The sequence below is a fragment of the Orycteropus afer genome, unplaced genomic scaffold, assembly GCF_000298275.1.
Source record: "Orycteropus afer afer isolate SDZICR_OR568_19922 unplaced genomic scaffold, OryAfe1.0 scaffold00021, whole genome shotgun sequence".
NCBI classification, from domain to species: domain Eukaryota; kingdom Metazoa; phylum Chordata; class Mammalia; order Tubulidentata; family Orycteropodidae; genus Orycteropus; species Orycteropus afer.
The window spans coordinates 11361814-11375535 of NW_006921608.1; positions in this window are offsets into that span (position 1 = coordinate 11361814).

Here is a 13722-nt window from a genome sequence, read left to right on the forward strand (position 1 = left end):
AGCCACTCCTCGGAAGGAAGGTTGGGCAATCCTACTTCCGTAGTGATACTGCCTCGGAAACCCAAGGAGGGGTCGCTATGAGTCGGGGCCCGACTTGACGGCACATAACAACAACAACTTTTTTCCACAGTCACAATTTTAAATGTGAATAAAATTAATGTGACCAGAAGTGTCTATTATGACTGGAAACTGGATACTAGTCTTGAAAGGAGAAAAAGAAATTGTTTCATTTCTGCTGACACAAAAATATATAAAACTATGTATTTCTAGGCATTACTTTGTGTCATTTTGCTAAGTGGATTCAATCCATCATCTTCTATGCTCGATTTAGATAATGTCAGATGGGATGGAAGCCTCACACTGAGACTTCAGACCAGCAGATGTAGTAATACTGGGGACAGTTTCTATCTAATACACATTTAGCCCTGAATTTCTTCAACATTTCTCTTTAACCAGCAGATATTCCATCCAATCAAATTCACCCAAGGTGACAATTCTTACATCATTCATAATGGTTTCTTTTTATACATTCCATTCCATTTGTTGTTATTGTTACTGCCATGGTGTTGGTCTCTGACTCACGGCAACCCCATGTACACAGCAACAAAACACAGCACAGTCCTGCGCCAACCCCATGATCAGTTGGGGTTCCTGATTCGATCACTGTGATCCAGAAGCTTTTCATTGGCTTAGTTTCAGCAGCAGATAGCCAGGCCTTTCTTTCTAGCCTGTCTTAGCTGAGCTCTGCAGAAACTTGTTCAGCATCAAAGCAACGTGCAAGCCTCCTCTGACAGACAGTCTGTGAGTGGCTGAACATGAGGTGCATTGGCCCAGAGTCAAACTGAGCCTCTCAGATGGAAGGCGAGAGTTTACCTCTGACCCACCAATGCCTTAGCCATTTAGGATGTATAAATACCCGCAAAGTCAAGTGCAAAATTGAGGATACACCTTCACAATATGATAAAGACATCAAAAGAAATACTACACAATTCTTTTATTCTATTTAAATTTTGGTTAAGGTTTTCTTTGATTTTTTTTTCAAAAAAAATTAATTCTTTACCTAATTATGTTTTTGTTCATTGATGTTTAGACGCATAAATACAAAAGAAGCTATCTGAAATACAAAAGAAGATATCTGAAGCGGTCATGTGATTTTCATGAAAAAAACCGGACTATTTTCACTGTAGGATGCCCACTGCACATGGAAGAGCCAAAGCTTCCCTTTTCCAAGACAGCTGGCTGGATGACAAAAGGAATACTTAACAACTCGGCTCACCCTAACCCTGTGAGAGTCATCCTCTCAGTTTAGTCTTTGTGTTGGAATATTTTCCTGCTCATAGTGACCCCTCCTTGGGTTTCCGAGGCGATGTCTCTAAGGAAGCAGACTGTTCAATCTTCCTCCCCAGGAGTGGCTGGTGAGTTTGAACCACCAGCCTTCTGGTTAGCAGTCAAATGCCTCAGGCACTATGCCACCAGAGCTCTTCTTTTTCCTGCAGCATGACCAGCTAAATCATGACTGAACCATGGCAGCCCAGCTTTCCCAGGACCTGTAGCCACTCATCTCCCTATGGACTCTGGTCTCAGCTCTCAGGGCTGTAGCCAGTGATGTGCTGGTAAACGGAGTCCCTGGGTGGTTCAAACAGTTAACTTGCTCAACTGCTAACCAAAAAGCTGGAGGTTCAAGTCCACCCAGGGATGCCTTCAAAGAAAGGTCTGCTGATCTACTTCCAAAAAACCATTGAAAATCCTATGGGGCCCAGTTCTACTCGGATACACATAGGATCCCCACGAGTTGGGGTTGACTCAATGGCAGCTGGTCTGGGTGCTGGTAAATGCTTAACAAGCTTTCTGCAGAGAGGACTTCTGCATTTGCTAATTCGTTTTGTGTAAATAATCTCATCACCACCAATTTCAAGCTATCAACCTGAGCACACTGAACACAGAGTTGGGAAGAGACATGCACATTTGATTTTAGCAAATGGAGCTATTTCCAGCACGCTGCTGGCTTCAGTGCTGGAGACCAGCTCCCAGGCGACTGTGATAGAATTCCATACCTTCTCCTCTTGCTGGGCTATGAGGTGGACGGGCTGGGCCCACTGGTAACAAGGCCAAGGATGAAAGCACTTGGGACAGATGGCAAATCCCACGGCCTGTGGTGCCTTTGTTTATAACCACAATGATTCTTCTGTTCTAACTCCTCCGCCAGAGAAAATATGAAACTGGCATCATGGAAAATGTAGCCCATGACTGTCATTAGCATATGATTATGTCCACTGTGTTACCATTGCTGGAAGTCATTACCCAAAACATGGTTTGCAATTAAATGTAATAGTGATTACACTAGAATCAGGGATGATGGGAGCCATTTTGTCCATTTGGATCTAAATTAACAAACAAGAATGATTAAATAGTCTCGGGGTGAGGCAGTGATATCCAGAGTCCTGTCAAATGGCAAGCAGAGCAGAGTACTAATTAGGTACTAATTAGGTACTAATTAGTGAGAAGAAAAGAACCTTATCATCAAACTTTTCTTAAATTTAAAGGTGGAGTATAGTGTGATTTGGATCACCTTATAAACATCATATATTCATGCTTGACACAAAAATTATAACCAAATAATAAATATACTTCCTTCATTAGTAAAACATGCATTTATGCTGCCTTGCCTGGTGACTTTTTCATAAATCAGAAGAACAAACTGTGAAATAAATCTCACTGAGCTTTCACAGTGTTCAAAGACTGTGGAGAAATGACTTTAGTTTGCCTAATTTCTAAACAATATCAGGATCCGTGTTCTTGGAAACCCAAGGAGGGGTTGCTATGAGTTGGGGTTGACTTGAGGGCACATAACAACAACAACAACAGTGATATTTGTATGTTACAAAGTATATTTGAAACATTTTTAGAGTTGCCTTAGAAATAGCTTATGAACCACATAATAATTGGTCTTAGTAATGACTTTATGTCTTAATTGAAGTGACATTTTCCAGCAAAGTCATTAATCAAAATCATTACCAAATTACTTTTGGCTGCATCAAAAAATAAAATCCATTTTCCATAAGGAAGTGCAGCCCTCACTGAGGTTACAGAGCCACAGGCTCTGAAAGTAGCCTTTAACCATCTTTCTTCCTCTCCTTTTCTTTTTCTTATAAAAAGTATCATACATTCAGAATAGTATGAAACAAATACAAACTGGTTAAGGAATAATACTTTTTAAAAAACAAACAAACCCCCCCCACATTAACAAATAGAATCCTACCCAGGACTGGCTATGGAATTATGGGGCCCAATACAAAATGACAATGTCAGGCTCCTTATCCAAACAACAGGAAGACAGGGCTATAAAATGTACTAATGAGTCCCTGAGTTTTACAAATGGTTAATGTACTTGGCTGCTAGCCAAAATGTTGGAAATTCAAGTCCAACTCAAGAAAGTTGGACTTTCGTGGAAAGAAGTTCAGAGGCAACTCGAAAAAAAAAAAAAAACTCAGCCATTGAAAATCCTATGGAGCACCCTGATACATGTTGTTGTTGTTGTTGTTTGCCGTCGAGTCGGCCCCTACTCATAGCGACCCCTCCTTGGGTTTCCGAGGCAGTATCACTACGGAAGTAGGATTGCCCAACCCTGATACATACATAGTGTCTAATCAGACTCCACATCTTTGACTTCTTATAGGAGGCACATTGTTTTTCTCACTAGAACACCAGGGTGACACAATCTTTGTTGCTTCCAAAGGCCAGTGAATAAAGCTTTTCGGAAAAAATTTGGGTGGGGGCGGGGCAAAAAACCCAGTTTATACTGAAAAGGATCTTTGGCATTTAACATTTTGCAGAAGTCTCAGTTATATCCCCCATGTCACTGGATGCAAGCAGCTCTGATGGCACGGTGCCTAAGGCATTTGACTGCTAACCAGAAGGTTCAAAGACTGTGGAGAAATGACTTTAGTTTGCCTAATTTCTAAACAATATCAGGATCCATGTTCTCAGAGATCATTCACTTTGGTTAAAAGAGTCAAGTTAGAAGTTTTTAAACAATCTAGTGATAGTGATATTTGTAGGAGCTCTGGTAGCACACCCACCAGCCACTCCTTGGAAGGAAGATGGGGCAATCTACTTCTGTAAAGATTAGTGTCTCAGAATCCCAATGGGTGTTGCTTTGAGTCAGAATCAACTCAGTGGTAGTGGGTTTGGATTTTTTGGTTTTCACTGGATGCTGGGCCATGTCTCCTGATTTTTCATAGGTGTTTAAATCTCAGCTGCTATCAGCTAAGGCTTATGCCCTGTCCACACACACACCCCAGGTCATCTCAGTACCAGCTCATGAGTTTATAGCTCTTGATTTGATGGTTTTAAGCTTCTTCATGTTAGGCACTTGGGGATTTCCTTTTTCTTTTCTCTTCTCCCTTCCTAAGGAGCCCTAGTGTATAGTGTTTAAGCCCTTGGCTGCTAACTGAAAGGTCAGAGGCCTCCATGGGAGAACAATGTGGCAGTCTGCTTCCAAGAAGATTACAGCCTTGGAAACCCTATGGGGCAGTTCTACTCTGTCCTATAGGTTTGCTATAAGTAGTAATCAACTCAATGGCAACAAGTTTGTGTTTTGGGTTTTCTCCTTCACTTCCCTCTCATCCCTCTTCTTCCCTTCTTTTTGTCTCTATCTAAAGTTCAGCCATGTACTGTTAAAATAAACTAATAATAGAAATAATAATAGAAACTTCAGTTTATTGAATTTCAATGAAATTCAAAACGGGATAACATTTCAACTAAGGAGTCAATGAAGTTCCAAAGATAAAAGAACTTCCAAAGATTCTTTTATCTCATCTTATGGACATTGCCATGGAAAAGGGATGGGATAGTGTTTATATGATAACAATTTACCCTAAAACACAGCTTCCAGAGAGGGAGTCCAAGATGGTGGCATAGTCAGATGCCTCATGACATTCCTCTTACAACAAAGACCTAAGAAAACAGTGATCGGATACAGGTGACAACTTTGGAACACAGAATATCAAGGGCAAGGCTGAAGCATTGGACTGAATGTTAAGTGGAAGGAGAGTCTGTACAAAAACAGCAGATACGGCCAACAATGGGTCACCGGTGCCCTGCCAGATGAACCTGCACAATGTGGTCATATTGACACAAAACAAACATCATTCCAGCTGAAGCCCCCATCGCCTGGTACAGCCAAGCAGGAGCAACTCTATACCTGTGTCCAGAGCCAGGCAGGACATCCCTTGCATTGCACTTTCCCTGTAACCAGAGACATATACCCACTCTAATCACACCTACACAGCTCTATTGCCTCATCCCTTGCATTGCACTTTCCCTGTAACCAGAGACATATACCCACTCTAATCACACCTACACAGCTCTATTTCCCTGGGACTGTTGGTGAGAGTTTCTATATCACCCACCCAGTGACCAACAATATGGACACCCTCACCCCTACCACCCAGCAACTGTCAGTGTGCACACACAACACCTTATCCAGTCCCCAATGAGGATGCTCCTTGCACCAACACCCAGGTGACTGGCCAACAGACACATCATCTCGTCATCAACTCTAGCTACATTCTCAGCTGCCCTGTAAGACCTGTGCTCACACATCCAGCTGATCTCTTGCCTTCCTAAAGAGAGGTGGTGAGAGCTCCAGTGCAGTCAGACTACCCACCAGAGTACCACATATGCCCTGTTACTTGATTGGATATATCAAAACAAACAAACAAAAATCAGGATGCAGGAAACAAACATACAATAAATAAACAAATACAGTAACACCTTAATGCATTGGAGGCAACAGACAATATCCAATCAAGTTAGAATTGACTCAACAGCAGTGAGTTTGGTTTTTTAAAAAAGCAGGACAAGATGGCTCCAGCAACTGACCAAAATATAGAACAAGTAAATATTCTGGGAATGGAACTACCTAATAAGAAATTTGAAAGACTAATATATAGGTTTCCCCAAGAGATCAAGGAAAACACAGATAAAACCAAGGAAAACATAAACAAAATCAAGGAGAACATAGACAAAGCAATAGAAAAATTCAACAAAACAGTACAAGTACAAAACAACGAAATAAATAGGCAATTAGAAAGCAGATGGCAACTAGAAATTCAAAAGATTGACAATAAAATTTCAGAATAGAAGGACATAAGAGCAGAATTGAATCAATGAAAAGACAAAATCAGCAAAATAGAGGACAAATACCTTGGATCAGTTTGAGGAAAAACCAGGAAAAAAGAATGAAGAGGGCCTAAGAATTATGTGGGATACTATTAAGAGAAAAAAATTAAGTGCGATTGGAATTCTGAAACAGGAGGAAGCAAAACAAACACACACACACACACACACACAGAAAATTATCAAAGATTTGCTGGCAGAAAACTTCCCTAATATCATGAAAGACAAGAAGATATCCATCCAAGAAGTTCAATGATAGACCCATACAAAATAGAACCCAAAAGAAAATTACCAAGACATATCATAGTCAAATTTGCCAAAACCAATGAGAGAGAATCCTGAGAGCAGCTCAGGAAAAATGAAAAGTACCTACAAAGGGGAACCAATAAGACTAAGCTATGATTACTTAGCAGAAGCCATGCAGGCAAGAAGGCAATGGGATGATGTGTATAAAACTTTGAAAGAAAATATTGCCAACCAAGAACTATATATTCAGGAAAATTGTCTCCCAAATACGATGACACAATTAGGACATATCCAGATAAACAGAATTAAGGGAATTTGAAAAAACCTGATCTACCTTACAAGAAATGCTAAAGGAAGTCTTACAGACAGAGAACCAACAACATCAGACAACAACCTAAGATTAAGAAACAGGACAGCATCAGCTAGATACTAACGCAGATAAAGAATTCTCAAAAATAAACAAAGCTAAAAGACTGAAAACAGGAAAGCAGAGATGTCAATCTATATATGATGATAATGTCAACACACACACACACACAAAGGAATAAATGGTATTGTTATAGAACTTTCATATGGAGAGGATGTCAAGGTGATAGCAAAAACTAAAAAGCTGCTTTAAACTTAGGAAGATAAAGATAAATTTCAAGGTAACCACAAAGAAAGTTAATAAACCTACACATCAAAATTAAAAAGAAGAAAAACATAAAGACTAAGCAAATACAAAATTAGCAACAACAAAAGAAACAAAAAGAAAATCCACAAACAAAAAGAACTCAATACAGAAAATTAAGCAGAACAAATAAACTGTCAATACCACACACAAAACAACAAAATTACAGCAGTAAAGTCATACTTATCGATAATCACACTGAATGTGATCACCCAAAGAGTGGAAAAAATATATCAAGTTAACAATAACCGAAAGAGAGCAAGAGTAGGAATATTAATCTCTTATAAAATAGACTTTAAGGCAAAATCCACCATAAAAGATACAGAAGGACATTTCATAACAAATGGTCAATCCACCAAGAGGATATAACCATAAAAAGTATATACACACCCAATGACAGGGCTCCAAAATACACGAAACAAACTCTAACCACATTGAAAGGAAAAATAGAGAGTTTCACAGTAATGGTAGGAGAGTTCAACACACCACTTTTGGTTAAGGACAGAACAACTAGAGAGAAGCTCAGCAAAGATACAGAAGATCTAAATGCCACTATCAACCAACTCAACCTCATAGACATATACAGAGCATGCCACTCAACAGGAGCAAAGTATGCATTCTTTTCTAATGCACATGGATCATTCTCCAGAACAGACCACATTTTAAGCCACAAAGCAAGACTCGATGAAATCCAAGACATCAAAATAATGCAAACCTTCTTCTCTGATCACAATGCTATAAACGTAGAAATCAGTAACAGGAAGAGCAAAGGAAAAAAATAAAACACATGGAAAATGAATAGCAACTTGCTTAAAAACCACTGGGTAAAAGTAGAAATCAAAGATGAAATTAAAAAAAAAAAAAATCCTAGAATTAAATGAGAATGAAAACAACATAAAACCTTTGGGGCACAGCAAAAAGCAGTACTCAGAGGTCAATTTATAGCAATAAATGCACACACCAAAAAAGAAAAGGCCAAAATCAAAACATTAACCCTACAACTCAAACAGAAATACAGCAGCAAAAGAAGCCCAAAGTCACCAGAGGAAAGGAAATAATAAAGACTAGAGCATAAATAAATGAAACAGAAAACAGAAAAGCAGCAGAAAGAATCAACAAGACCAGAGGTTGGTTTTTTGAAAAGATCAATAAAATGAACAAACCATAGACCAAATTGACAAAAGAAAAGCAGGGGAAGAAACAAATAATCCATATAAGAAATTAGATGGGAGGTATCACAACACAACCAACTAAAATAAAAAGATCATAGCAGAATACTATAAAAAATTGTACTCCAACAAATTTGAAAGCCTAGAGGAAATGGACAGATTCCTAAAAACACACTACCTACCTAAATTAATATAAACTGAGGTAGAAAAACTGAATGGACCCATAACACAAGAGGAGATTGAAGAAGTAGTTTAAAAAAAAAAAAAAAAAACCTTCCCAACAAAAAATAGCCCTAGCCCAGATGGCTTCCCTGGAGAATTCTACCAAACAGAGAAGAACTCACACTAATACTACTCAAACTATTTCAGAGCATAGAAAAGGAAGGATACTACTAAATTCATTCTATGAAGCCAACATTGCCATCATAACAAAGCCAACAGATACTATAAGTAAAGAAAATTACAGACCAATACCCCTCATTAATATAGACAGAAAAATTCTTGCCAATAGAATTTAACAGCATATTTTAAAAATAATAATATATCATGATCAAGTGGGATTCATACCAGGTATGCAAGGATGATTCCCTATTAGAAAATCAATCAATGTAATCCACCGCATAAATAAAACAAAATAATCACAATCATCTCAATTGACACAGAAAAAGCATTTGATAAAGTCTAACTAGCACTCATTCCTGATAAAAGCTCTCACTAAAATAGGCATAGAAGGACAATTCCTCAATGTAATAAAGGATATTTATACAATACCAACAGCCAACATTAGTCTCAATGAAGAAAGACTGAAAATGTTCCCCTTGAAAAAAGGAACCAGACAAAGATACCTTTATTACCACCCTTATTCAACATTGTACTAGAAGTCTAGCTACAGCAATAAGAAAAGAAAAGAAAGAGCATTAAAATTGGTTAGTGTGAAAGTCAAAAGCTGTGTGTCAACTTGGCTAGACCATGACTCTGAGTGGTTTAATCAGCTGCGGTGTGCTCATTCCCATGATGTGATCTGATGTGAGGTAGTCACCTCCATGGTGGGATATGCTGTGAGCAGCCAATGAGTTAAAAGGGAGTTTCCTCAGGGGTGTGGCCTGCTTCCAAGATATATATATGGCTGTCCTGGGGAAATTATTGGACTTTCTGTAAGATCTAGATCCTGCATCTAGCTTATCATCATCTGGCTTTTGAAACTGAACCCGTGGCCTGCAGTATTGCCTACTGACCTTGGAATTGTTGTCTTTACAGCATGTGAGCCAACAATCCATCATTTTACCTGCAAACTTACATTTGTCATCCACCAAACTCAGCAGTCTGCTATACTACTGCTGATCTTGGGTTTGTCAGCCCCCACAGCAGCCTGAGTCAGGAAAACCTCCAGCTTAACGTGTGACCCACCATCTTGAGACTTGCCAGCCTCTACAACTGTATGTGCCTTTTCCCTGAGATAAATTTCTCTCTCTATTTAAGCTTTACTGGTTTTGCTTCTCTAGAGAATCTAGCCTAAAATAGTAAAATCCAAACCCACTGCCATGAAGTTGATTCCAACTCATAGCAGTTTCCAAGACTGTACATTTATACAGAACTAGATTGCCTCATCTTCCTCCCATGGAGCAGCTGGTGGGTTTGAACTGCCAACCTTCTGGTTAGCAGGCAAATATCTTACCCACTATGCCACTAGAGCTCCTTAAGACAGTAAAGAAAAAGTAAAACTATCCCTATTCACAGATGATCTGTCCTGAAGTACAATGCTGTCAGTGATAGGATAATAACCATATGCCTACAAGGAAGACTAGTTAATACTACTATTATTCAAATATACTCACCAACCACCAAAGCCAAAGATGAGGAAGTTAAAGATTTTGACCAACTTCTGCTGTTTTAAATAGACTGAACATGCAATCAAGATGTGCTGATTATCACCAGTAATTGGAATGCAAAAGTTGCAAATGAAGAAGAATCACCGGCAGTTGGAAAATATGGCCTTGGTGATAGAAATAATGCTGGAGATTGCATGATAGGGCTTTGCAAAGCCAACGACTTATTCATTGTAAATACCTTTTTTCAACAACACAAACGGTGGCTATATACGTGGACTTCACCAGATGGAGTATGTAGGAATCAGATTGACTATATCTGTGGCAAGAGGCGATGGAGAAGCTCAGTATCTTCAGCCAAAACAAAGCCAGGAGCTGATGGTGGAATAGACCATCAACTGCTCATATGGAAGTTCAAGTTGAAGTTGAAGACAATTAAAACAAGCCCCAAAATATTACCTTGATTATATCCTCCTGAATTTAGAGACTATCTCAAGAACAGATTTGATGCAATGAACACCAATGACTGAAAACCAGAAGAATTGTGGTATGACATCAAGAACATCATCCATGAAGAAAGTAAAAGGTCATTAGATAGACAAGAAAGGAAGAACAGACCAAAATGGATGTCAGAAGAGACTCTGAAACTTGGCCTTGAACAGAGAGTAGCTAAAGCAAATCGAAGAAATGACAAGATAAAAGAGCTGAACAGAAGATTTCAAAAAGCAGCTCAAGAAGACAAAGTCAATTATTATAATGAAATGTGCAAAGACCTGGAGTTAGGAAACCAAAAGGGAAGAACATGCTAGGCATTTCTCAAGCTGAAAGAACTGAGAAAAAATTTAAGCCTCAAGTTGCAATATGGAAAGATTCCATGGGCAAAACATTGAATGATGCAGGAAACATCAAAAGAAGATGGAAGGAATACACAGAGTCACTGTACCAAAAAGAATTGGTCGATGTTCATCCATTTTATGAGGTGGCATATGATCAAGAACCAGTGGTATTGAAGGAAGAAGTTGAGGCTGCACTGAAAGATTTGGTGAAAAACAAGGCTCCAGGAATAGATGGAATACCCATTGAGATGTTTCAACAAATGGATGCTGCAACAAACAGAGGCATCCACTTGGCTATGCCAAGAGATTTGGAAGACAGTTACCTGGCCAACTGACTGGAGGAGATCCATATTTGAACCCATTCCAAAGAAAGGTGATCCCACAGAATGTGGAAATTATCAAACAATATCATTAATATCACATGCAAGTAAAATCTTACTGAAGATAATTCAAAAGTGGCTGGAATAGTATATTGACAGAGAACTTCCAGAAATGCAAGCTGGATTCAGAAGAGGATGTGGAATGAGGGATATCATTGCTGATGTCAGATGGATCTTGGCTGAAAACAAAGAATACCGAAAGATGTTTACTTGTGTTTTACTGATTATGCAAAAGCATTTGATTGTGTGGATCATAAAAAAGTATGGATAACATGGAGAAGAATGGGAATTCCAGAACACTCAATTGTAATAATGAGGAACCTATACATAGACCAAGAGGCTGAACAAGGGGATACTGCAAGATTTAAAATCAAGGAGGGAGTGTGTCATGGTTGTATCCTTTCATCATACTTATTCAATTTGTATGCTGGGCAAATAATCCGAGAAGCTGGATTATATGAAGAAGAACATGGCATCAGGATTGGAAGAAGACTCATTAACAACCTGTGATACGCACATGACACAACTTTGCTTACTGAAAGTGAAGATGACTTGAAGCACTTACTGATGAAGATTGAAAAATATAGTCTGCAGTATGGGTTACACCTCAGTATAAAGAAAACAAAAATCCTCACAAGTGGACCAATAAGCAGCATCATGATAAAGGAAGAAAAGACTGAAGTTGTCAAGGACTTCATATTACTTGGTTCTACAATCAACACCGATGGAAGCAGCAGTCAAGACGAAGTATTGCATTGGGCAAATCTGCTGCAAAAGACCTTTTTCAAGTGATGTAGAGTGAAGATGTCTCCTTGAGACTAAGGTGCACCTAACCCAAGCCATGGTATTTTCAATTGCCTCTTATGCATGTGAGAGCTGGACAATGAAAAAGGAAGACCAAAGAAGAGTCAATGCTTTTGAGTTGTGATGCTGGTGAAGAATGCTGAGAGTATCATGGACTGCTAAAAGAACTGACAAATCTATGCTGGAAGAGTGAGCTCTGGTAGCACAGTGTGTAAGACACTTGACTGCTAACTAGAAGGCTGGCGGTTCAAACCCACCAGCCAGTCCTCGGAAGGAAGGTTGGGCAATCTACTTCCATAGTGATACTGCCTCAGCCAAGGAGGTGTCACTATGAGTCGGGTCCAACTCAACAGCACATAACAGCAACAACAACAACAAACATCCTGGAAGAAGTGCAGCCAGAATGCTCCTTGGAAGCAAGAATGGTCAAACTGCATCTCACCTATTTTGGTCATGTTGTTAGAAGGAACCATTTCCTGGAGAAGAAAATCATGCTTGGTGAGGTGGTTGGTTGACGAAAGAGGGAAAGGCCCTCAATGATATGGATTGACACGGTGGCTGTAATGATGGATTTGGGTATAGCAAGGATCATGAGGATGGCACAGGACCAGGCAGTGTTTTGTTATGTTGTACATATGGTCACTATGAGTCAGAGACGACTAGATGGTAGCTAACAACAACAACAGGGAAACCAAAAAAGATTCTCAGTAGTTAAATTAGAGGAGGTACTGGTTTCATTTTTTCTAGCCTTTCTATGTGTTTGTAGTGGGAGGGTGGTCCTTATTAGCTCAATTCATTGTTATCAGAACCAGACTTCAGTTCCATGCTTTTTGCTGAGTCAAAACACTTTGCCACACAAGATGTACAACTGGATATTCACAATAAGCAAATCTTAATTATCCAATTATCGAGGCTCTCTTACTACTCAAGATCCCAGGAGAATTCACCAGATGAAATCAGGACCAGTTTCCTTTGGTCTTAAAATTATGGGAATAGCCATTAAAAAGTCAAATTTGGAACTGTACCTCATTGTACTTTTTTAATTCATTGTTTATTAATTTCCAAAGCTGAACAAACTACCCTGTACCATGGATTTTGCAAATGATAATGAGCAGAATATTTTAAAAACCTTACATAAAAGGTTATAAATTAATGAGCTTTCTGTTTCGCCTTCAGATTCTGTAAGATGTTATTCTGAGCTCGTTAAATTCCCAAGCAGAGGTCTCCCCTTCCTTCTGAGGATATCCTTTCTGAAGAGACCTTGGTCCAGAAACCATACAAAAGTCTTAATAGTATGTATGGAAGATTTTATGGATTGAATTGTCTCTCTCAAAAATGTGTGTTGTAAATCCTAACCCCTATACCCCTATATGGTAGCTCCCCTTTACGGGAGCTCTGGTAGCATAGTGGCTAAGGCACTTGACTGCTAACCAGAAGGCTGGCAGTTCAAACCCACCAGTCATTCCTCAGAAGGAAGATGGGGCAATCTGAGAGAGTTCCAGCAAGATGGCAGACTAGGCAGAAGGACAGCACAGACCCTCTTCAACAAAGAAAAGGGAAACCAATTGACACAGACACAGAAGATAATCTTGGACCGCTGAGCCTTGAAGG